Source organism: Falco punctatus (assembly GCF_963210335.1).
Source record: "Falco punctatus genome assembly, chromosome: 1".
Lineage (NCBI taxonomy): Eukaryota > Metazoa > Chordata > Aves > Falconiformes > Falconidae > Falco > Falco punctatus.
In genome coordinates, this window is record NC_137580.1 from 52,576,662 (window position 1) to 52,603,685 (window position 27,024).

The window sequence follows — 27,024 nt, forward strand, 5'->3', positions numbered from 1 at the left end:
TGAGAGGAAAAGAAATTAATGAATTAAAAATAAAAGAAGTCACTTAAGGGTTTTGCTGTTTCTGTGTCTTGGGTAGAGAAGATGTGCTCCATAGCTTTTGCCTCATATGCTGCAAAAGGTGCAAGATTCTCCATGACAGCATCTTTGAGCCTCTGAATTTGGTGTGAATGTGAGGAGTGGTACTGAGAAGAGGTTGTGGCTGAGATGCCAGCCATTCTGTTGTATACTTTCTTACAGAGGGATGCAGTCAGAAGAGACAGAGTTTGAGACCTTTAGGCTATACAAATACTACTCACAAAATCACAATCTCAGGAATGGCAGGGCTCATGGTATGTTGTCTCCAATGAATGCTGGCCTAAGGACAACATTTGCATAAAACCGCTGGGTAGGACTGTCAGCATGCTGTGATTGGGTTTGAAGGCCAAAATAAGGCAGAGGTACGCTGAGGAACAGTGGGATCCAGAAGGCAGCTTCTGGGCACATCTGGGGTTTGCTGACAAATTAAAGCAAGTGGATCTGGGCCTGCAGGCATCTTCAGTGCCTGTATCAGCAGAAGAGTATCCAGCACATCACAGAAAAGAGCCAGAGCACACATGGTTAGACTCAATATGTATGCATGATCATTTCAATCACAGAAGGCCAGAACAGAACAATGAGAAAATTAGCATTATGTGAGAAAACCGTAAAATGAGTAGTCAGGTAAGGTTTGAACAGCTTTCTAGCTTATTTTTCCTTGTGCATACTCACTCCAGAATATCCATTCAGCATACTTTGATTAATATTCCCACAAATTGTTGCTGTAAGTGGCTTTCCTGATTTCCTCTTTTTTACAAGGGTGCCTTGGACTGTGCTTTTTGTTAACTGTCAACTACTGCTACTGTAGCACTGCCTCACTGCTTGCTTTTGTGTCATACATCTGTAGGAAACAAATCAGACATGAACTGTGAAATTTACTTGGTTTTTCTTTTTCTTCACTGATGGATTTCACTCCTTTTTTTGCATGTTGCAGCAAGTGTCCCTCTGTTTTAAGTGTCTACTAAGTCATTGATCTGAAAGAGAATCAAATACAAGTACAAAAAATGAGCTGGTGTGACATGCAAAATCCTCATGTAGATTTTCTTCTACTTTGCAATAGGTTTTGTGTTTTTTTTTATTTTTTCTACAACATTGTAGAAAGTACACAAACTTATTTGAGCTTATTTGGACTTACTGGTATTACCAGCACATGGTGATATGGGCTTACTAAAGTGGTCCAGCAAAGGGCCACAAAGATAATTGTAAGGGATCGAAGCATCTTTTGTATGTGGAGAGGCTGAGAGAGATGTGAATGTTCAGCCTGGAGAAGAGGAGGCTCGGGAGGAGACCTTATCAGTGGTTATTCCCTCCTGATGGGAAGGAATGAAGAGAGCCAGGCTCTCCTCAGTAGTGGCCACTGAGAGAGTAAGAAGCAGTGGGAACAAATGAACAAATATGAAATTCCATCTTAACACAAGAAAGCACTTTTTTATTCTGCGGGTGACTAGGCACTGGTGCAGGTTGCTCAGGGGGCAACTGAACACGTTTCTGAGCAACTGTCTGTAGGTGCCCCGGCTTGAGTAGAGGGGTTGGCCTTAGATGATCTCAATAGATCCCTTCCAACCCCAACTATTCCATGAATCTATGATTCATTGCAGTTCTTTTCACTGTGTTTTATAATTAATGCTTGCCTGAAAGACTGAGATTACATCATTATTCTGTATTTATTTGTTTGTAAGCAATCTTTTTACCTAGTAGTCCTGAAATATTCTTTTTTCTCCTCTCCATTACGTATTTACAGTTCCATGATAATCTTTTTTCAGAATTATTTCATATAATCTTTGTAAGTTTGTCTTTTTTCAGGGAACTGATGTGAATAACACCCATAATACTGTAAATGTAGAAGTCAAATGTTACAAAGTCAAGTGCTTGATTAATTTCTACTCAGCAAAAGCATTTAAAAGTCCAGCATTAAGCTGGCTGTTCTATTCCTTTCTGAAATAAACAATTGTCGGTAGATGTTTGTCATTTCCATGTTGAGATGACCAAACAGTCTAATATATGCGTGGCCCTTTCCCCTCTCAGTTCTTGGTCTAGTCTTGTAGTCTTATCTCTTACCTCTTTCCTTGCTTTTCAGGATCAGTGCTATGTCGGCTGGGAATTTTCCCATTGTGTTTCAGTCCACCTGTTTTACTAAAGGGAGTTTGTATATGTTACTATAATAGCAAAATGGGTATCTTTTGAGACAGTGGCTGCCATTTCTGGTTTTCTGAAAGGTGCAGAAAGTTTGCTACTAGACTCTGATGCATTTATTCAGTTATACATTTTAAAGGAATTTGCTATCAATATTTATTATCAATATTATTTTTTAATCACAGAAATATAACTTTCTAAAAAAATCTCTTGAATGCCTAAATAATATTCTAATTTTCAATTTTTGTATCACAGATAATTGTATATAGGTGCCAATCGAGGGATGGTGTAGATTAATGATTGACAGTACGCTGATTATTTAAGGGTTTCACACATTTTCTAGTATATCCATTCTGTGCCCTTCACAGCATTTCTGGGTAGGTGGATGAAGTCTGTTGTTGCACATTTCTTTGATGAAGAACTGAGGATAACTCAGCTTTGTATGGAATTTGAAATTATATGTCCTGACTTGTTTCAAAACTGGATGGTTCTGGCAGTGGTTTTGGGTGTATGATTTTATGGTTACTTATTTTTTTACACAGATTAAGCATTTTCAGTAAAAATCAAGCACACGCTAGAAGACAAAGGGAATACTTATACATATTTGTTATGTTGTATCTAATAAGAAATTAGCAGTTAACGAGATGGAGTAGTTGAATATTTGAATTGAAACTGAAGTTTTTAAAACTGTTCAGGTTTTTGAAACATTAATACCTATAGTTTCCTCTTGTCTCTCCAAACCAGAACATCAGTAGTTACACTGCTTCATCTCCAAGGCCTATTTACATATGTATTTGAAGGATGTTTAAGGTGATTCTAGTTATCTCATGGCTGAAATGTGAGAGATAGCACAAGGGATCCTAGCCCACCTACATATGTGATCACATAAACCAAAAGTTAGTTATATGTATTACCTGAATTTTGCTCTTTGCCATAATGATAGTTCAAAATAAGAAATACATGAAAGATAAATGTTACATAACTTGACATGTCAAGTAGAACACCAATAAAGAGTTATTTTCATTAGCTTTAAAAACTGTCTGCTGTAAGACATGTTTATATGTACCACATAAACTTGGGATAAATCTTGTCAGTGTTTTTTCCCCTTATCAAAAAAAAAAAAAAAAAAAGGAAAAAAGTTATCTGTGATATTATGTCAGTTAATTAGGTGTATTTGAATCCTTCACTGCTGTTCTTGTTACCATGACATGGAAACAAGAATCACAGTACGATTAACTATCCAGAATGAACAGGCATGAAGGAATTTCTTCCTTTATCTGATTATACAAGTTGGGAAAAGCTAAGCAGAGCGTCACCAAGATGAAGGGCAGTGATAACCATTGATGGGATAAGGAGGACATGAGAGGTTTAAATAGTATATTAAACAATAAAAAGGAAAAGTAACATATGGTTTTAGAAAAAGTGAGCGAGAAGTTGAGTTGTGGCTTAATTTGGAAAACAGCTTAAAGGTTTTGGAGTCTTTGTGTGTGTTGATTTATATGAAATAGGTTTCCCACTTGCTTTGAGCCATTTAGAAGAAGTCAGTTTTTCACAGTCATCTAAATGTGCAATGTGGTGCAGTAGAACAGATGCTCTATTTTGGTGTCCTAAGGCTCAGCATATGGGACTCATGGCTTTCTGAATTAAAATAACCAATCGTCAGCTTGTGGAGAGTTTTTCAGGGCTTTCTGATGTGATCTTGGAAGATATGTTCTAATTGAGATACAGATCTACTTTTATACATGGGTGTCTAGGTCTAAATAAAAGTAGATATAATCTAAATAAAAGCATCCTATATTTCAGAAATATCTAAAGGATCTGAATTTGGGAAAGACTTTGATCTCCTCTAAAAGAAAGACTTGTATTAATAGTATGTCATAAAATATGGATTCTATAAAAATATGCAAATGTATTGGCATACCTTGGAAATAGAAGCTGTTAAGTTTGTTTTGTTGTTGTTGGTTTTTTTAATTACTGTCAGTAGTTAATCACCAAACATAGAATAACTGCAAATTCATGATACAGTTCCATGCTAAGTTCAGTTACACAGGACTTGATGTCAAGAAACTCTTGTACAACTTGTACCTGTTCATTGAACCAGGTACAGAAATTACCAGCTATTTTCCTTCTGTAGTGAGGTTGTCCTCCTGTCCTTCACAATAACTTTCTGCTAATATTCATGTTTTTCTTGCTCTTGTTCCTGACTTCCCTTTTATTACTGTCCTGAATGCTAATGCTGTGAGACTGAAATGTCTGAAACTTTAATTACTGAAGTTTTGTCAGAATTGAGCAGCACTACAGTATGTGCTCATAGAAATATACAGCATTTGTTACTGCCAATGACTGCTCAGTTATAAATTTAATGAAGAGCATAAACATTGTCATTGTGCTTTCGGTGTTCTCCCAATTTTTTTAATCTGCTGTCTGAATGTCTTTCTTTTTAATTTTTTTTTTTCCTACTACAATAAAAGAGAGATTAAATCTTAATCACATTTTAAGAAATAAATTGATTCAGCAGCAGTCTAGCTGTTTGTATCTTTTAATCACATTATTTTACACTCTTTATTTGACCAGATTTGTGTATTTATTGAACTCTGAGCATTTTGTTTCTTACATCAGAGACCTTGTGTTCCTCTAAATGCATCATTTCTGCTTGTAAATACTTTTTCTTTTCTGCCTTGCTTTGTTCTGCATTTGATTTTTTTTTTTTTGTTTGTTTGTTAAAGGAAGCCAGGGAAAGTGAGAATGCAAATAGAGCACTGTGGTTTGCAGATGAACACTGTGTCAGGACATGACATCAGATACTGGGCCCTGGACTGTTGTTCTTCTGCTTTATTTCATACTATTCATTAACTGACTGATTTACTTCGTACTACTCATGGAGCAGCGAGAGAACTGGATGGAAATATGATATGGACGTTGTGATGGTGCAGCATTGCAAGCTTCCTGTTTCCTGATGGTGGTACTATAGTTTTACTCTGTCTTTCTTAATGTGAGTTTAGAACAAATTTGTTTTATTAAATTATTTTTTATTTCCAAGCAAACACAATGTCTATAGAGTCATGCATCAGCACTGCAGCATCCTCTCTCTCTGCTACTTTGACAATTTGTAATAACTGAAGTAGATTAAAAACAAAATCAGAAAGAAAAAGTGATCAAACATTTGGCTGTTTAAACCAAAAAACCCTGTAGAAAAGTTATTATTCTGATGACCAAATTTGGAAATACTTTCTAGACTTGGGACACAGAAATGAGAGGCCCCTTCACGTTCTCGCATGGGTTGCATAGGACAAGCCTGTAGTTTCTGCTCTCCTTCGTGGGAAGAGAGATTTGAAACTGACTCTGCCACCTTCCCTTTGAGAGAAATTAAAAATGTCTTGGATTTTATTGATGAAAGTTGAGAACAACTGTTAAAATCTTTCTGTTTTTTATGAAACAAATTTCTTTTTTCCCCTTGAAGTCCTACAAATAATAGTGTAAGAGTGATTTTCAAAACAAGAATGACCTTCAGTGGTTCAATCTCCCAGTTGCGCTCTTGTCTTCCATTTAATGTTTGTCTTCTTGGACATATGAAAAAAACAGTGGATTTGGGGATGGAGTGTGGGGACTGTCAGCAATTCTGCATTGACACCACAGCTACTGAAAGAGAATGGGAGAGTAAGAGATTTTCTGGGGGTTGGAAGAATTCTGTAGGGGGAGGAATTCTTTCCAGCAGCTGGCAGGGAGGCATAGATGTCTGATGAAGGAGATATAGTCCATACATTTCTTTAGATTAAGCTGCAGGATCACCAGATCACAAAGGTGTCTTACATGCGACCTCCCTCTCTCTTACTGAGTCTCTTCTGTGAGGAGATAAAGGCTAGAGCCAAAGTTCCCAAGAATTAGATTCTACAGGGTTCTGGAAATATTTATTAATTTCAGTATTATTATTTTGATTTGAATTACATGGCAGTTTCAAAAGAAACTTTATCTCCTAATTTAGATGTGTCTGGTTGCAGTTTGCTTAACATCAGTTATATATTGGTGTAAACCACTGCCTCCAATTTCCTTTCAGCCTAAGTCTGATGCAAAAAAAAAAAACAACAAGCCATGAAACAACAAACGTACTAGTGTAAGAACTTGCACTGACTTGTATTATTAATGAGTACTTGACTTATTTGTCATTATCCATATCAATAGCTCAAAGCAGTTGGGTCAAAATTGTCTGTGGTTGCCTTTTTGAGCTCTCTGTGAAAGTATCTACATCAATTGTCTGTGGGTTTGCAGTAGTGACTTATTGTATCTTACCTCCCACTTTAAGTAGTAAGTGCTCTTGACTAGAGAGCTGGTTCCACATGAGGAGTTAATTTTCCTAGTAACCCTTTATAATCAATATAATCAACGTAGTGGTTTTTTTTCAGATGAAAGTAAATCTAAATAAAGTAACGTGAGCTGTTTGTCCAGCAATGCCTGTTTCTACTTATTAAGGTAAAGCAAGGCTAGCAAGCTAGCTCAGATGAAGTCAGAATTAAGTGAGGTGAATCCTATCAGATCTGTCAGCTGGTTATTTTTTGTGTTGTACATGTGGTCCTGCACATTGAACCGCTGGTTCTGACACAGGCTAGTATGTGATCAAGCAGAGATCACCCTTTTGTGCCAAGAAAATGAAATGAAAGGGGCAGGAGGTATGAAAATGACCATGACTTGTATCCTGAGACAAGGTCAGTAAATAACACTTAGCTGCCATTTAGGGAACTAAATGAAGTTGTTTCCTGTCCAGAGAAATAACTCTTTAATTAGATTTTTTATGTTTAATTTAATCCAAGACTTGTAGGAAACATCAATCTAAGATCTAAGCACATGGAATTTGCAAGAGGTTGACAAAACTCTGAGGTTTTGTTCACAGTGGGATTTCCTTTGTTGCCCTTTCATGAGAGCTAAGACATTCTGAAGTGTGATAAAACTTCTGTTTCAGGCACAAAGGAACATCTGCATACTGCTCCCTGTAACAGGCATTGCAGTTCTTGCATGGACTGCAGTTACAATAGACTCACTTTGCCATGTTTCATGTCTGAGTTGGATACAGACGCTAGTGGATAGCTGGAGATCCAGACACTCATTTGCTACTGAGCAGGAAGTATATTCATCTGTGTTGTCCTACATGAGGCATGAGGTACTTTGCTTCTAACCAAACAGAGCTTTAAGCAGCAAAACCTAAGATAATATGTCTGTTTGGCATGTCTGGATCAGAGCTATTTTATAACCCCTAATCCTAAAAGAACTTAGGCACATGCTTCCTTCTTAATCACATGAACCATGCCAGAGGTCAAAGTATGGCATACTGTGTACTTGGAAGATCTCAACTGCTGTGGCAGGATTTTGAAATATGGAGAAAACTTACTGTTAAAATAAAAAGCTTTTATGGAGAAGTAACCTTCTTACCAGTTACATCAATGGTTACAAAATTCCTTCTGAACTGAAGGCTGCCCAATTACAATCAAGCATCATATCTGATGGATATGTCTCAAGGCATATGGATATAGATGAAGACCAAATGCACCAATACCTTGAATTAGAACTGAAGACAGGTGCTACATATGTTTGTATTTGACACTGTTAACTCTCCTGAAGCAATATTTCTAAAAGCTTTTAAAAAGTGTTTGCATCAGGTGGGAAAATGTGATGCCATCTGTTTACCTCACACAAGCACATGTTGGTTTGTGCAAACTAGTTATTATGGATATTATAACTGACTTGACAAGCAAACATCTGTTTGTTTCTACAAATACCAGTACTGAAGTTTGCACACACTCCCACAGACACAGAGGAGCTATCTGAGAAGTGAACTCATGCTGAACAACAGCAAATGAAGACAGCATTAAGTACTGTTCACAGTGTAATCTTCATTGTTCCTTATGGATATGAGTGGGTCTGTACTCCATCTTCTCAATTTATAATCATTTAAGTATGATTACCCTAACTTTCAACCTTTTATTTCTCTTGAATGTTATGCTTATTTCTCATCATCACAGATGTTGGTAAGATGCACATGGGCAGAAGTGTGGAAATCAGAAGGTGAACAAGGTAGGAAGGATGACACTCTGGCTGGATAGTGCTTTAAAGCCTCTGACAGCAGGATGTCTTGATATGGAGCCCTAGCAGCAAATTCAAACTTCATGTTTGTGACGGAAGACTCACAAAGGAGGTGGCTACCTGCCTGTCTGGAGTTTCTGAGCTATATATGTTTTCCTTAAAATTGCAGCAGGAAGCTAGGGTGTGGAGGTGTAAGAAAGTTTGTGAGCAAAGGCTATGGGTTGAAGAAGAAAGGCAGCAATTAGCTTTGAAGAGAATGCTGGCTTCTTTAGCTTATATATCTTGGTGTTATGTGATTCTTCCTGAAACACTTGTCTCTTTCTTATTGTCATACAACAGGGCTGACTCCCCCAGTGGAGCCATGCTAGCCAGAAAAGGTCAAATCTACATGTCTTTGCCAAAGCTTGCTTATCCCAAAGTGTTAAATGAAAAAAATGCTTACACCTTTGGGGACAAGTTTGTAAGTATGCAAAACAAGAACTGTTGCTCATTGCCCCTGATTCTTCTGTGAGCCATTCAGTCACTGTCAAGAGTAGCTTCTGAAGTAGGTTAGTGCAGTTGGATCATCAGAAGTAGCTTGTGGCAAGGAAATAAGAAAAGAGTAGTTTTATAAACCCATCAGATTTCATCATTTGCTTTCTCACTGAGTGCTGTGAATACAAGTAGTCTCAGCACTCTCAAAATACAGCAGGAAACCTCCACTCTTCCTATCCCAGAGAAACTGTAACCTTGAAACCAGTTTTCAGATAAGTTTAGATATATTCACAGGTAGAAGAAAATTAACTTTCCTTCCTTTGATGCTGTCTCGAACAGCTGCTAATGCTGAAATAAAATTATCCAATAGGGGCCAAATTCACCTGTGTGCACCTGTCTTCAGAGGCATTAATAATGTCTGCTAGGTTCAAATGGTTATTTTGTTTGGGGGATTTTTCACTCTTCTTGGCCACTGACCACCGCTTTAACCAAATCTGATTTCCCTTGCCTGAAACAACTTTTAAGTGTACAAATAGTGCAGACACTGACTTCTTCTGAGCTGTAGCTTCTTCCAGATTTGGTGGGTTATACGTTAGGATTTGATTCAAGGACCCACCATTGAAACAGTTAACGGTACAGTAACTTCATTATTAACCAGAATTTGTAAACTGTACCTGTGTATGTTCTTCCCGTTGTTAAGAAACAGGATTTGTTCCTGATTGGGAAATGGAATAGATTATGCCAGAATACCAATGTAATCATGTCTTATAAATCTATTAAGATAGGTAATAATAATAATAAAAAAATATATTATGGAAACATCAAGCTTCATAAAAATGTAGTAATGCTATTGCCAAGTTTGTTCAGTGTACTGGATATTAGGCTATAATAAGAAAGGTGTTTCAAGCCACCAGTAATTTTAAGGATGAGACCAAGGAAGAGAGGGTATCCTTTCCCAATATCATATAAGTGTGCTATCATATCTTGGCAATTGTTTTAATTCCTGCTTTAATGGAATCTTTATGCTTTCTTTATTTTCCTTTTCTGTAACTCCTTATAGCCTACTTTCTTCCTCCATGTGGATGACAAGAGTGAAAAATGGGCTCGTGCACAGGGTTTAAGAAAGTTTGATCCTGTAATGTACATATGCATTTCCCATTAGATTCTTATATCTAAAATGCAAATCTTCATGACATTATTTAAGAAAGTTTTTTTGCATTGCCACTGAAAAAGTGGAATACTAGATAAGGAGTGGTAATTTATGAATGAAACTATACTAAAACAATCTATTTTTGTAAATAGATATATACTTTATGTCTCCAGTTGTGGGTTTTACAGGATAAAACAGTTTTAGAGACTAGTAGCCAGTTATTGTCCCTGCCCATGGCAGGGTGGTTGGAACTAGATCTTTAAAGGTCCCTCCATTCCAACCCAAACCATTCTATGGTTCTATGATTCTGTGCTTTGTGTAATCTTTGCCGATTTTTTGTGTTATGGAACAGAAAGTATTAGTTGTGTTTTATATAACAAATAAAAGTTCCTTGCATAGGCTTTGCTGTCTAACTGCAAATCTCCTCATTTTCTAAAGCATAGTATGAAGCAGATACCTCCTTTCATCTTTATCCACAGAGACACTGTTAGGAGGAAATATTTATAAATAAATGTTATAATTAATAATGTATTAAATAACAAAATTTTTGACCTGAGGGCACAGTGAAAGTGAATTAAATGGCCAAGATGAAAGTGGGAATTGGAGCAGAATGTTGTGCTGCTGGTTTTTCCATGACAGTATGCCTGTGTGCTAGTCTCTGGACCAAGCTGCCTTGCTGGATGGAAAGAGATTTCCCTTGCAAAGGGATATGTAACTCAATGGATATATACAGGTGCTTGTGTGAATTCTGTTGTAGGTGAGAAAAACAAGTATTTGGCCATATAAGCATAGAAACCTCTTTGTAGAAAAGGAAAAGTTTAAGAGGATTCTACCTTGTTTTAGATATTTTATCCTGGAAAACAGAAGTTCTCAATCATTTCTGAAAGAAAACTTAATATGAGATAATGAATCTGTGGTTCACTGTAGTGACCTCTTTGCCACTTTCCAGCAGTTACTCTTCCTGCCTCTTCTTCAGCTTTGCTGGCATCTACTGTCCAATGTAGCAACTTTGGTACAGAAACTGGAGCTTAGATGCACTTCTTGTCTTTCAGCCACTAATTTGACCTCCTTCCCAACATCTTTAGCTTGTTTCTGAGCCACTAAAACCACCATAGTCAAAGGGGATCACAGCCCAAGAGGTTAAGGGTGCTATGTTTTAAGAATATTGTGGACAAATGCCTGACTGGGACAGGATTTCTTATTGCAATGTAAGCAGGTGGTAAAACAAAACAAAACAAAACAAAAAAAAAAAAAAAAGAAAAAAAAAAGAAAAAAAGGCTATGAGATTGTGGTAAGATGTGTTTGTTGTGGGATAAGCAAAGAATCACCGAGAAAGCTGATTCCATAGCAAAGAATCAAGGAAATGAGGAAAAGATAACTGCAATGCAGTCCCTTTAGTCACATCTTCCAAATGTACAGGAGGATCAGAAGATGTGCATGAACTCACAGTAGATAAAAAAATCATAGACCTGAGCTGGACCAAGCTGGTATAGGTCTGGCAGATCTTGTTTGTACTCTTTGCTATGTTCCACCAGCTGGGCACTATGGTACAGACCAGAAATAGTAGAATTCAGCTGTACATAGGAGGGAGAAACATTTTAAGTTATGAACATTTCTATCTCTTCCCCATCTCCCTTGCTATTTGGCCATGGCTGACAAATATAGTGATAAGGTGTGAAGCCTTCTAAAGCAAGTAGTAATTAGAGGGAAGTAGAGGAAACTGAAATGAACAGGCAGTGAATCTTTCACCTTCCAGTCCTCTGGATCATTTTATAAAAGTACAGACACCAATGTTGAAATTAGAGATTAGGTTTCTCCCATGAGGACTGCTTTTGTCAACCTGTGTAATGAAAACCTGATTCTGATAGTTGCATCTGCAAGTAACATTCCACTGTGTAAATACTAGGCTGTGACTCATTGTGCCACAGAACACAGGCCTGCATTTTTAGAGTGACTTTCCACTTCGTCTTACATACTCATGGTTGGGTTTTTTTTTATTATTTCTTTTATTAATGAAGCTTCTATCCACCATTGTTCAGCAAATAGGATCTCATCAAGTGCATCATCTTCACCTTGATAAAATTGATTCAGGAGCTGAATTATATACCATGTAATTGGAATGACCTAGCAGAGAATGTGCCTGAATTTATAAACAGGATCTGAACTCAAATAACATATAAGTAGGTAATAAACCAATCTCCAGATTTCCTGGTAAAGTCTCATTATCAGCATCCAACATCTCCTTGATTAGGTTGCACTCCTGTTATAAAATCCGGTTTATTACCTTGCCTTTTAAATAATGAATTATTTTATTTGAATTAGTCAGGGATTTGTAACTGAAAGATTTTGGTAGCTGTTCTAGAGAGACTGGAACTGTTTTATTCTTTTCCTTTTTATGTTGTAGCATGGCATCATAACATGGGAAAAGTGGTCATTTTTTTTTTTAAGATTAGCTTTCCAGGTTTCTGTTATCAGGCTATCTTTATACAGCAGATTTTTTTCCTGAAATTTCCCATGGCAATGGTGTATTCTTGGCTCTTCACAACACATTTTAAGTATTATCAGTTTGAAAGATTTTTAAAAATATGTTCTCAAGACTATTTTCAAAGTTCAAAAATTCTCCTTCATGATTTCTTTATTACTGTAATATAATAGATGAGATTTGAGAATACTTTTTCAAAAGTATGGAAAGTGGTTGTAGGCTCTAAGGGCTAAGAAGCTACCACACATATATTCTGCTTGTATTTGCTACTCTGCTTTAGTTGTCTTAGGCAGAGCTATTGCTGTAAAACAGACCTAGATGCATCATTTCAATGTGTGCAAAATAAATAACTAGGGAATCTGTTGCATGCTTTGGTGTGGACAACTGTAGAAGCTACAAATTGTCAAGATGTATTATGCATTTTCAGTTTGTTTGGGTTTCTTTAATAATTTTTTTTCCATTTCCCTGATTATTTGGGTTTGTTATGGTCATAGATGAGATGTGGGAACAATGGACCAGAGCCCTGAGGGTTGTAGAGAGGGGCTTGCACTTGTTTGGTTTGCATAATTTGCTCACCTTTTTAGGTTTGAATGTTACTTGAGCTACAGTCAGGAAAAAACGTCTTCATCTCTAAGTAGCAGACTCATCTGGCCATGTCACTCCAATCTGTTCTATGCTAGCCATGGTTATGAGTGTTAATTGTTTTTTTCTAATCTCCGTCTGTTTAAAATTAAATGGAGTAAATTTTGAACAGAAGGAGGTGCTTTGACAGGCCTGAATCTCTAGATCTCTAGCCTACCAGCAGAACTGCAGTCTGAAACTACAAATAGTTGCCAAAAAAGGTTCTATGTATGGTCTAGATACTCCCAAATTTAGTTCTGAATTTTATTAGTACCTCATCTAAAATGTATCTGGATTGGGGTAGGATATTTAGTTGCAGGCTAGAAATGAGTGCACATGTTCTAAAGGTTTATTCTCTCCTTGCAGTGTAGGAAATGGTATATTGATACTGCAGTATTTCTACCATGAATAGCAGTTTCAAAAATATGCATGGTCAGTTTTTACATTGAGTCAGTCACATAATGATAATTTGTCATATATATCAACATATAAAAAAATACATGCATGATTTATGTCAGTAATTCCTGTTTATACATTCAAAAGAGCTTTCCCTAAAACTTGAACTTCTAGGTAACTATGTATTTTACAAAGGAAGTCGTAAGTCACATTTGCAACATTGCAATTTGCTATTACATTGCCATAACCTAAAATCAGCCTGCACTTCTCTAAAAGCTTGTATATGTGGTGAAACACAAATGTAGTAACTGGAAGCATGAATCCACTGGATATATGTAGAGGGATTTATTCTCTGTGTCTTATTTATCCCTCTAACACACTGGCAGTTTTCCCATGCAGACAGCCTTAGGATTCCACAAGCTGATTCTTGTTGAAATTTGACCTTTCTGGCTCTTCTGATATATTTCCCCAAAGAAAATAGTTGCCCCATTTTTACTCTCAAAAATGAAAAGTGTCTTTCAGTACTTCATCTGGCAAAACCACCTTGAAGAGTAAACTGCTAATGCTAATACACGTTAGAAGCTGTTGAACACTGTGGTACTATATAAGACCTGTCAAAACCCTTAAATCAGTGATTCTTCCTAACACCACTCCTGCAGAGGGGCACCTGGAGTCAATTAATTCGGATTAAGAGGAATGAATATATACTGTCTTTGACCTTGGATGATAGATGAAGGGGATAGTGGTAGTTCATTTAGCTCTTTTTTCTGTATAGCTGAAAAGTATAGTGTTTTCTCACATGTATGACTAAGAATGGTTAAACCATGGAAAGTATGTTATTTATTTATTTGGCTGTTTCTAACTATTAAGTTTAAAGGTCCTTGGGGAGCGGCTGTAGAAAGCAGTAGAGAGGGGGACTCTGAGCTAACATTTTGCTGCACTGTTTTGATTTTTACCAAATGAAAGAATGCATGCAGTTTAAGGCAGATGGCAGTTCTTGACATATGATGAATAAAAATAACATTGAGAGGCTTTGGGGGGCTCTGTGTGTGGTCTGTTATAGTTAGTGATGTGCAGTGCATTAAGCTTGTTGCTGTTTTAAGGCTGTATCTCTAGGTATCTTATAAACTGTTAGAAATCTGAGGTTATGTTCATTTTGTTTGCTAAGTAACCTCTGAATCTTTCTAACTGAAGAAACTGTTCTGGCATTTGATTTTTGACAGGGTTTGAGTTTTCTCTTTTTTTCTCTCTAGATTAGTTCAGTTCCTCTGGCAGTTGTGCAAACAAAGTGGGAAGAGCCAATTTTAAATAATACTCCTACTTGCAGTATAAATAATCTTTATGTAAAAATTCTAGTTGAGAAACACCATTAAAATATTAAAAAGCTGAAAATCATACTGACATTAAAGTTTAGCTTTTCCCTAATTAATGCTGTGAATACTCCTAGGATGAGCAGAATTGTCCTCACACTCCGTAGAGTTGCTAACATCAAACAGAAATCTATTTCTTTTTCAACCTTATATTATCATCCAGCTGTTGCAATGTTTTATTTACTGGTTTTTTTTTTTTTAAATATTTCTAAAAGAAAATGAGATGGGCCATTCCAAACAGGGTGGAAAGAAATATTTGGATAAGGACTATAAAAGGTAAGATGGACATAAAATTTACTCTTACCAATATCTGTAAAAAAAAAATGTTTTTTCTTGTGCAATGCTTGCTTGATAAATATTAACTTTACTGTTCCTTCATGTTCACATGTGGAAGTCTGAGACTGTACTTTTTTTTTTCTTTTTAAAAACTAATTTCTACTTATTTCTATTGGAACAGTAAAGAAACTTAGAAAACTGATTTCTAATTTATAATCTTAATCTAAAGACAAAGTCAAATTGCACTATCTATTTTGAGTCAAAAAATACTGCTGTTTAGCTCAACCTACTTTGACGTTAATTTAAGATGAAAAATAGTGGTTGAACGTCAGTTATCCCTGAAATGAACATAGAAACTTGGGAAATTTGTAGTTAAAATGATGTGAGGAATAGACTGAATAAAATCTTAGTGTAGATGTACATCATTAGGATATGTTAAATCCGTTAATTTCTGTACATTTTACATAGCTTTTGCTTAAGATTTTTCTGGAGTTCATGGACTACTTTGAAATTTAAACATAAGTCTAGATTCCCAGGGCTAACACAACCTGATTATGGGAAAATTATTCTTTTCATGTTCTCTGTATGTTACCAGATTTAATTATATGTGAATATAATATTTTGTGGGACATTATTTCCTACAAAACAGTGGATTTCGTAAATAACCACTAATCTTAAATTAAATCCCAAGGAAATGTTAACTTGAGCTATTGCTAATGGAATAACATCCTTAAATCCTTCTCAAAAACAAACAACCTTTTTTATTACAAGATTAAATATGTCTTCCAGAGCCCTTCTTCTTCTTGTGTTCCTGCTGCTGTTGTGTCTTTGAAATGCATCAGCTATAAAAGTATGATTACAAGTTCTGAACAACAGCATTCATAGTAACATGCAGCCCAAAACCCAGAGTGGCAAATGGGAGAAGTAAGCTACTGATAATGACTCTTGGCATGTCTCCGGACTCTGCCACGTTACACTGAATTATCACAACAAACTTGCTGATGCAAATTATGAGTAGAAAAAAGCCTGTGAGTAGCTGGGTCTCCTTTCAGTCTCCTTTTTAATATAATTGTTGAGCCTTTTATAGCATTATAAGATGAGCAATAAATTGTTAACAGCTTCACTTAATTACAGTCTAAAGTAATCAATTAAACCTGAATGTAAGATTTCCAATAGAAGTTAAACTTGTGGTTGTTAATGACATCACTAGAGGGAAAAATGAAACTTGGAGAAAGGGTCTTTTCGGAAAACTAGTCAAAAGATAGACTTAACTTCACCAACTCCATTCTGGTCCTGAAAATGAAAGCTGACTATTTTGGGGACACAGCCTAACAAAAGGGCTGAATCACTGCTTTGAGTAGAGAATATAATTCAGTCATACCAAATGTCACAGTTACTAACTCACTTTATTGTCTTTTTCATGTGGGTACATGGACATACACAGAATATTGCTGGGGTAGGAAAAAAAGAAACAGGAAAAATAATACTAAAATTGATGAGAAATACCCCAAGATCAGAGAATGACACAAGTTGTTTGGGCCTATCTTAATATATTGAAGTGTGACTTTCTGGGTTTTATGGTTGTATATGCATCGTTACAGGGTCGTATATTATTGTCTGTTATGTATTTTGGCCCCAGTCAGTGCCATTAATTACGTGTACCACGTCCTCTCCCTCATTAGTAGTTCTCATAGCTTCAGTCCCAATCTCTCACCCAGGATCCTTGTCCTCTGTTTTGTCACATCTGTTATGTTATGTTTCTTTACAGCTGATGAAGATCACTATCTGTTTTTTGATCTCATTTAGACAGAGACACTGCAAACTCTGGACAGATCTTGTTTCTGTGCTCCTTTTGGGTCTAGAGCCTGTACACAGTATGGTCTAAAGCAGTAAGGAAATGGGAATTCATAGAAAAGCCTTGACAGCTACAGCCACACTTTGCAGATAATTAAGCTACCCAAATCCAGTAGGATTCTAATGATTATATGCATCTAGCAAGTAGATGGAGCTTCTGACTCTTCCTGCGGTAGTCTATAGCACACTGTGAAGAGGTAAAATGTAGTTAAAAGAGAATCAATTAAATCTGTTCCAATGATCCCTGTGTGTGTGAAAAGAATATGCAAAATAAGTCTTGCAACTCTCTGCAACAAAGCATATAGTCTGTCAGCCTTAAATGGGTAATTCTTTGATTTTGGTCAGCTTGTCAAGACCAGCTTTTACTTTGATCTTGTTTGGGCTGAAGCATTCCTCATACGTGCACATACAAATCTCTTGACATAGGTGTCTGGAGCACAGAGAATTCCAGTCTAAATGAATTCAAAGTTCATGATGACAAAAGCAAGTAAGAAACAGGTCTTTGCTTGGGAAATTTGGACAACTTTGTTGGTAAACATTGTCAAAAGCTCTGTCCCTAAGAATACGGACAGATGTCTTTCCCTTTCCATTACTAAGATTGTTTTCTTATGCTAATACCATAATCTGAAATGAAATATTCTTTGTTTTTACTGTATAACATGTCCATGAAATCAAAAGCTCAATGTTATACAACAATACACTTCAAATTATCCTTTTATCTAAGTCTACAGAAATAAGATATGAAACTTCCTCCAATCCAATAACCTATTCTTTTACAACTAAGCTCTGCTATTGGATATATGTGATGCTTTCATTGTTTCACAGGAAACTGTACTAGGCTCAGAATTAGATCTTCATTGTTAAAAACATATGAAATCAACATAATGGAAGTAGCAAGAAATGCAGATAGTTGGGGGAAAAACTTTGTTTTTGAATAAATGGCATTTGTAGGCTTTTTGATCTTTCAGTTACATTGAGTATCTATGTAAATTTTAAGAGCATTTAGAGATGCTGTCCAGCTGGTTGAAGTGCAAATTTTACTACTAGCCAAAAAAAGTGGAAATGGCCCAAGAAATGGGTCTTCTGCCTACTGTTCTGTTTCAAGGGATTGTGAATGTTGGCTGGCAGCCAGGGCTGTTGGGGATTTCCAATGATAAAGGCTGTAGCAGAATGCACGCTGCCCACACACAAGAATTTCAAGACTATTTAGCTTGCCAGTCTTAGTTTCTCTCTGCAGCTGAAATGATCTCCTGTAACACACTCACAGAACATACCACTCCTCAACAAACATTCTTATGCCAAGAGTGTTCTGTTTCTCACTGCACTTGCAACGTTATTTAAAACTATGTTAATGTGTTATCCCTACCTGATACCTGTTTCTAGCACTAGGGAACTGGATTTTAGACCACATCAAAAAAGATGCAGTCAGCCTCCTTATGTTCATGCTTTTCGTTGTGCACCTTGATGAACTGGGGCTTCTGTTGCTGCAGACTGTCTAATTGCTTCCATTAAGGAGATTTTCCAGTGTTTTTCATGTAGTTCAAGAGCTCTTTTTCCATGAATGTCTGAAACCTTTCTGGCACGCTGAAGCCTACTGAAAATATCACCTTTTTTTTCAGAGATAAATTCACTACTCTCTTAAAAGTAATTTATGAACTGCCAGTGGTCTGTAAACTGCTGATTGAAACCAAGTAGCCTGATGAGTCTTTCTGTGGTCCTCAGATCTTGGTAATCTTTTTCTTAAAACTTTTCTTAAGTGTTATCTTTTCTGAATTTGGGTAAACAACATTGGTTTTGTCCCATCTCCCACTGAGAAGCTACAGTTACAAAATGGTCTTTTATCATATGCAAAATAGGTACCTGGTCTTAAATGATGACTTTTCTTTAAACATGTGGTGCTGATAATTTGTAAAGACTTGTGAATTGGTGGTAGGTCCTTTGTAGTAATCTTTCTGAAGTGCATTGTTAATACACTGTAGATAAGATGTTTCGGACTGCTGGTTGTATTTTTTCATCTCATTCTTTATTTTAGGAGATTTCAGTGTGACTCTAGTACTTGTTACAAGTCTGTGATGCATGTACCAATAAGAGAAAGTCATCGCTTTAAAGTGATAGCAGTGACATCTCCTGTACAGAAATTCTCATTTGGTCTGTAAGATAAACTTCTACATACAACCAGCTATATTTGCTCATAAACTGCTGCTCTATGTATGTATCTTGCTTGTTTCCCAGCTTGCTTCACTTGCAGAAGATGTGTACTTTCCATTCTGGATATGGAGGTATTGTTAAGCTAATGTTGACATAGCAAGGACAAAGATGATGAAGTGGGAGAACCCAGGCAGAGTACTTGGGGGATGAAGGTAGGCAGTGACAAGACTGGGTTCTGCTTCTCAGAAGGAGAGATAAAGAGGATCATGCATGTATTGAGGGTACGGAGTGGTGACACTGCTGTGCAAATGTGGGACAAGAGCATAGATATGCACTGTCACAGAGCTGGCAGTCCATGCTGTTGCTGTTGTTGCCTAGATGTGCTTCTGTACTTGTGGAGGGAGTGGGTTTGTTGTTTGTTTTGTATTGCTTCTTTTTTACATGGTTTGTCATAATTAATTTCATTTGAGATAGTTTCCTGATTTAAAAAAAAATAAAATTTGCAAAATAATACACTGGAATTCAGCTTTCATATTAAGATTTTCCATGAAATGCAGCATAGAGTAACTTACTCTATAATAAATTGTTCATTAAGCCTTATAAATCTAAGTAAGAACTACAGAGGAAGTGTAGCAGAGGACAGCAATTTTACTTCTATGGAAAAAAAGCAGAAATGTGAGAAGAAAGTACATTTTATCTACAGCCTAATTACCAAATAGAAGAATACAATCTTGATTGAATACATACAGAGTTAAGTCTTTGGTGCAGAAAACTAAAGCTACCTTTGTTTCTGTGGTTTTGTGCAGCTGTGAGTACATTCAGTTCATTTTTCCCATCTTTCTATCACTAAGTGGAAACCCATGTGATAGTTATGTCCTTGTAAAGGCATCCACCCAATTTGGTTTTCGAAACCAGGAAACCATACTTGTCCCCGGGGCAACTATTTTCTAAGTTTTTGTCTAAAATTTTATACAACTTTTCTCCAGGGTAAAGGTTACCCTTCTCCAACCACTCTGTGTGTGTATGTGTACACGTGTTGTTCTTTAGTGCATTGAAGGGAAGGAAGAGAATTTGAATTTGGCCTAGTATTTTGGGCCACTAAATCTGTCTTCTCTGAAAGACATTATGAGCTGTGAATACCTAAGTACACACCACTGTGTATATTATTAGGCTGTTTCCTTCCTTTTTAGTCAAGACTGGCACTCAGCAAGAAGGAGATACTAGAAGAAAAGAACTTCATTATCTTTTAGACCTATGAAGAAGCAGCTAGGAATGGCTTTGAGGTTTCTATGTGGCTTTAAGTAGGACTGAGACAAGGATGTGGTTAAGCTGTATAAAGTTAACAAAAAACCCCAACCCCAAACAACAACCAACTAATCCCAAAACCAACCCCCTGAAAAAACAGCCTGAGCCATGCAGTTACTGGGAGTTGTATAGATAAAGACTCTAGTTGGCTTTCAAAGGCTCAAGCAGATGTTCTTTTTCTTTGAGTGTCTCTAGTTCAATAGCAAAGATTCTTGTTCCAACAATATTAAATATCCTGTTTAGTATTGTTTGTGGAAATGGAATTTTGACCTCCATTGTAAAATTTCCCCCTAGAGCTTAGATTTCCTAGTGCTCCATGGTGTTTGCTTTTTTCCTTACCATTTCCTTCTAGAGTTATATCCCAAGATGTTTTGTCCTTTTCTCAGTCTGGTCACTCCTTACCATTGTTAACGATCCTGGATGATCATATTGCTTTCTTTTAGCTTCACTCCTGGATTTTTACAGGAGGATGAAGTGATTCTGTTATGGTTCTACTTCAAAGTATTAAAATAGTGATTTGAAAGCTAGATAGCTAAGCTGTTTTCTGTAGCTGCAACATAAAATTCTTTTCTGTAACATTAGAAGTATCCAAATTAAATAGTGAGGTAACGGCACCTTAAAATTTAAGACATTTACTTAATGAAGTACTAGGCTTACAAAATCATACAACTTTGCTAGGGAAAGCAACCAGGAAGTCTTCACCAGGTATTTGTTGCCATTTGCTATACATTTGTTTGGACTTCTTAAATCACTCATCTAGCAGGAAATGCTCTACAATCTTAACATCTGTTTAAAATACAAATAGATATAAAATATCCTAGAATAACAGAAAATGGAAGAGAAAGTGAAAAAGGCAAATGAAAGTCAAGTTTATTTAATAAATAATACATTCTATAGCTAAACACATTTTAGCAAAAACCTGACCGTTGCATATATTTTAATGACAGAGACCTGCTTTCTGCCATAGAATATCAACCATTAGGCACTTCATCATTCTAATTCAGAATCCTTTTCAATACTTTCAGAAAGTCTCTTTGCTGCCTTTGGATAAATCAATAATTCTTTTACATTGTCATAAACATAAAACCAGTATTATGATTTTTAGAAAAACACATACTTTGGGTGCTCTTCATAGCTTTAATCCTATTCTGTTTGACAGAAAATAAGTATCCAAGGTGATTTAGAGGACAGTTAGATTCACAGTACTTTAGAAAGAGCATATATACTCAGAATGGATGTGGAGAACTCAGCCAAATAAGCTGCCTTAAATTTTTTTAATTTGCTTATACAGACCTGTATAAATTTGGCTACCTAACAAAATATATGTATCCAATTGGCAGATAGTTCTCTCACCCCCTCAAATTGCAAGGTTAAGACATACAAGAAGGTGTAAACTCTAATGAGCTGGGTACCATTGTTGATGGTAGGGGATGTTGATGCAAGGGAACCTTGGCTCATTACATCACTAGGACTGCAGAGGGCAAGGGAAGGAGCAAACTATAAGCCATCAAGTGTCTCTAAGTAGTGAGTTGCTCCAATAATAAATGGTAACACACCCAGTACTGTCGGTAAACTCTTCAAATCTGCAAAATGTCTAACCTACTAAAGAAGAGGTAAAGCAGTATAACCCCCCCCCCAAAAAAAAAAACAAACAAACCCAAACAACAAAGAAGCAAAAAACCCCAACCACCCCAGCTCTGTGAAAGCTCATGCCTTTACAATGCTCATACCAGTTAGAAAATTGGCAAGGTAATCTTAATTTCTATGCTAAATTTTATTACGGGATTATATTTGTAGTTTGTCTTCTGGTGGCTTGCTACATAAAAGTAATTGTTCATTATTAAAGTTTTTGAGTTCACTGCGAAGACTGTGCTCAGTTACTCTAAACCTCTGTATTCTTTCTACTTTCTCCACCTACTGTTTCCTGCTAAATTTTGTAGAAATAAATTCCAGAAAACATAACTTTAATTGCCCCTTAGACAAGTTTCTTGTGAACCTGAAACAGTGAACAAGACATAGGCAATGGTCAGCTGATATTAATTTTTTTGTCTTATTAAAAGGGAAAAATTATTTACATTGAAAGTAGGTAAGTCCCTGCTGCAATGGCTGTTTTACCACTGACCAATTTGAGTACTTCAGTCAGCTAATTGGCCTTCATAGTTATATTAGTAAGCATGAGTGTTATAAATCAGAGAAGTCTTTTTCATCAAAGTGGAGACTATCAGTGCTTAATATCTACAGAAAGATGAGGGGTTAGGAGAGTATCACTTCATCATGGAAAACATGCATCATGCTGTCACACACAAAATATTGTCCATGGATTTCTCCAGAACTGAAGTTTTAATTCATGAGCAAAGGAGTTCATAAATTATCTGAGACAGTCTCACTGACTGCCAAAACATAAAATTCTTATTAAAAAATCAGGACTCTGTATCAGATAATACCTCATATATGCAGTACAGCATATGAAAGACACTGAAGTTGTGCTGCACAAGAGGGAAAGTATAGTCAATAGTCCTTACTTAAGAAACTTCAGGCATACTTATTTTTTAAGTTACATGTTACTATAGGGAGTTTCTTCAAATAGAAAGCAACAGATCTGGCTCATGTTGCTTTTTGCTGAAAAAAAGGTGGTGTAAGTGTGAAAGCTCCATAATCTTTAAAGTGAAAAATTGTCAGTATATTTGTGGGAAGTACAGCCTTTCATTACTAATTAATAGATCCCCAAATTATACCATTATTAATTGGACACAATTAGTTGAGAGTCTGTACTGCAAAAAGCTTGCTTTCTAAATTCTTAAATAAATCACAGAAATAAAATTTCATTATAAATGGGAAAGTCAGATCTAATGGGACTGTGACCTAGTAGAGGATTTGATTTCCTACTGAAACAATATAACAGTCTGTTCTGTGAGCTTATTTTTTGTCTGTATAGCTCATTATATATGGGAAAGAAAATAAAATATACATATTATTTTAGCTAGAACACTATTTGTACTTGGGTTTCCATGGACATAGTTATATTGGTACATTATGGCAATATGATTTATGTAGGTTGACAGGAATAAGCACAAGGATTTTGGAAATACTAACATATAACAAAAATAAAATACTAGTCCAGGCTGCTAGGCAATTGATATGCTGATCGCATACACAATAAAAGTTAATATTTAAGGAAACACCTGATTTTTGGCGAAAGGTATAAGGCAAAAATAAACTATTCTGCAGATAACTGATGCCTGTTCACTTCTGTCTTATAAAATGAGAGTTTTAGTTCCTTTTATCCAGAATTTCCGGACCTGGGTGGGCATATGTTGTTTACGTGGATCCTGGAGACAAGAAAGAAGACACTAGGAAATGAGCACTGATGGACACCAAATACACCTATTTGAACTGTAGTTACATGAGAGACTTAGACACCTCCTTTTTATTGTGTTGGTTCAGATACAAAGTGTTCCTTTCCAGCCCAGGTTTTTTACATTGTCTTAGTGATTTGCACAATAAAGGCTTTATTCTTAACTAAAGAACATGTAGTTGTCTGTTGGATAAACATCACTTGCTTACACAAAATACATGTTCAGTGCTTTGGTTCACTTTCCAAGAATTCAGAGACTGGACTTGAGACTGGACCTAGCTGTACAGATAGAAAAAACATATTCGGGGTCTCAAAGTAGCTAGGCCCCAAATTCTGACCAGAAGTCTGAACAGAATGTCAGTTGTGGAAATTGCTCTTACCTAAAGCTCTGTGATTTTGATTAACAGACAGTGACTTAAACTGTTATGGATAGATTTCCCTCAATATTTCTCAATTAATCTTTCTTTCCTCCTGAATCCTTGCACAGGCATAGAAAGAGATTTGAGAATCCCTGCAAAAGCAGAATGCACAACAGTTAAATCCTTATATTAATACTGCAGGCCCTGTTTTTATAGACTTATTATTTTAGATGACTTCCTACAGACCTGAGGTATTTCCTGACTCTGACTGCCTTTAGTTTTCATGACAATCAAAAACTGAAGGAAAAGGGGTAGTAGACTGTTAATCCCGGACCATCAGCTACTATTGTTACAAGAACAAACCACGTTATTATTGAAGATTGTTTGATGATAGAGCTTTGTATTTTAATGGCATGAGTGGAAACAATAATTAAGTGTTATATAAAAGTCTGGTCTGGAAGCAAGGTCCCAACTAGTCTGAATGGCACAGCCAAAATTTGTGGTTAAACTTTGTAGTTAACTGTGGATGAACTTCATAGTGAATACCATAAGGAATTAATAATTGTCTTTAATCATATGCAACAAATAAGGCACTGGAAGTAGAAAGCAACAGTGTTGAATAGCTCCTTCCTAAATGAGGGCTAATAATGCAGGGCTCTTATTTAAAAGAGTAGGTGATCATATGATTAGTCTATGTCAGAACGTGTAAGTAGAAAAGGCAGTGAATTAGGTGATATCACTCACCCAATTACAGCATCTGCAAATGTTGAATAATGACTTTGCAATCTTAATGGTGTTCTTTAGTGCAGTGGTTTGGGAAATGGCACTATGTATGTGCTGTTCCTGAACGCAGGCAATGTGGCCTAGTAGATAAGGCATTGAGCTCAGCAGGGATGGCCAGAGTATAATCTAGGCTCACCACTAACATTGAGTAAATGTGTTCAGCTGTGAATGCTGCTGTTCTTGTAACCCACAGGCTAAGCATTCAGCTGAATGTGATCCAGGCCTAGTGTCCTGGTTTCAGCTGGGATAGCATTAACTTTATTCTTAGTAGCTGGTGCAGTGCTGTGTTTTGGGTATGAAGTGAAAACAGTGATGATAGCGTGCTGACGTTTTTTGTTGTTGCTGCATAATATTTATACTAAATCAAGATTTTTTTGGTTTTGTGGGCCCTGCCAGCAAGAGAGATGGAGGGGCATGGGAAATTGGGAGGGGACACAGCCAGGAGGGGTGACCCAAACTAGCCAAAGAGTTATTCCGTACTATATGAAGTCATGCTGAATATATAAACTGGGGGAAGAAGGAGGAAAGGGGGGAACATTTGGCATTATGGCATTTGTCTTCCTGAGTGACTGTTATGCATGATGGAGCCCTGCTCTTCTGGGGGTGGATGAACCTGCCTGCCCATGGGAAGTGGTGAATGAATTCCTTGATTTGCTTTGCTTTGCTTGCATGTGCAGCTTTTGCTTTGCCTATTGAATTGTTCTTATCTCAACCTTTGAGTTTTACACTCCTTTCTGATTCTTCTCCCCATCCCTCTGGGTGAAGGGGAGTGAGCAAGCGGCGGTGTAGTACTTGGTTGCTGGCTGGGGTTAAACCACAACACCTAGTTAGGTGCATGACAGTTTTGTGACTAAGGCTTAGTTTTCCTGAGAAAATTGTTATTAAGAAATAAGAAAGTATGTAAATTGAAGGTATGCAAGATAACAAAACTAAAAACACCAACAGAAGTGCAGTACCTGAGATAATAGTAGTCAGCACCTCAAGGATAGAAGAGGAAAAATGCTGGTATGAAAGAGTGTAAAACAAACAAGACAAAGCAGAACATTAGAAGACAACAACTCAGTAACATCAAGAATCAGTCAGTTCCAAGAAGTAACAAATCCAACCCTTCCCCGCTAGCTGACAGTTATCTGGCTGGGAAAGGCTCATCAGCTCTATGTGTCCCCCTTGGGGCACTGGAAAGCATATTAATGCTTATGCTGCTTTTATGTTAGTCCTCGCTATCGACTACGTTACCCAATAAGTGATATCTGAGTAATCTTAAATTGTGTACATATGTGTGCAAGTTAAAAGATGCCCAAATAAAAGTGACTGTGCAGCACAGTTATGCATAGTCCCACCATTGTGCAGTGATATCACTAATCCTGATAAGAAAGGGTCTCTGCTTCATTGTGGTTCAACTAAGAAAATGGAACAAAAATGTTAATGTTATTAATTGTTCAAGTATTTTATCAAAAACTAGAAAAAAATGACTTCTTGTCCTGAACAGACTAATGCTTTCCTGAGGGGTGACAGCTGATGTGGTCAGAGATCAACAATGAGAATCACATATAATGAATGTGAATTTTAATAAGGAACCTGGAGAAGGAATTAGAGGCTGTTTTACAAATAACATGCAGGTGGTACAGACACGTAATTTTAGTACATATTTAATATATTTGATAGCCCATGTCCTCTTTCATTGTATTGGAGGGTATGTAGTGCAAAACTGTGTTCTAGTTAACCGTTTTATGCTGTTGAACAACATAAAGCAATATCTATGCTGAGGAAATAAAAAGGACTTGCGAGTCAGACAACTTTGTGTATAATAAATTCAGCACATTAAATCTGGCAGCAGCAGATCACAAGAAGCAGAATTCCCACAGAGATGCAGAAAGATGCTCCATGTGAGTTTTTGCTGATCTTCTCACTTGCTGATGAAAAGAAATCGCTCAGCTCTATTTTAACCCTGAATATTCTCATTTCCATAACAAAATATTGTCAATTCCTTTATATAATCTTTATTCTGTGATATTAAGATTACTTATCCACAATGAATGCCTGCCAGGCTGATATGATGCTCATAAGATTATGGGCTTCCATATGATTCATCATTTTTCATCTTTTATTCTACTTTCTGTAAAAATATTGATTTTTTTCTGTATGCTGATACATTCTAGGTATTTACTGAA

The 27,024-nt window shown here is 36.5% G+C and overlaps 1 long non-coding RNA gene across 1 annotated transcript in view; it reads left to right on the plus strand.

The window, feature by feature from the left end:
* LOC308063949 overlaps positions 1 to 27,024 on the plus strand; it is a 51,609-nt gene that overhangs the window by 1,118 nt on the left and 23,467 nt on the right. The window lies entirely within an intron of this gene.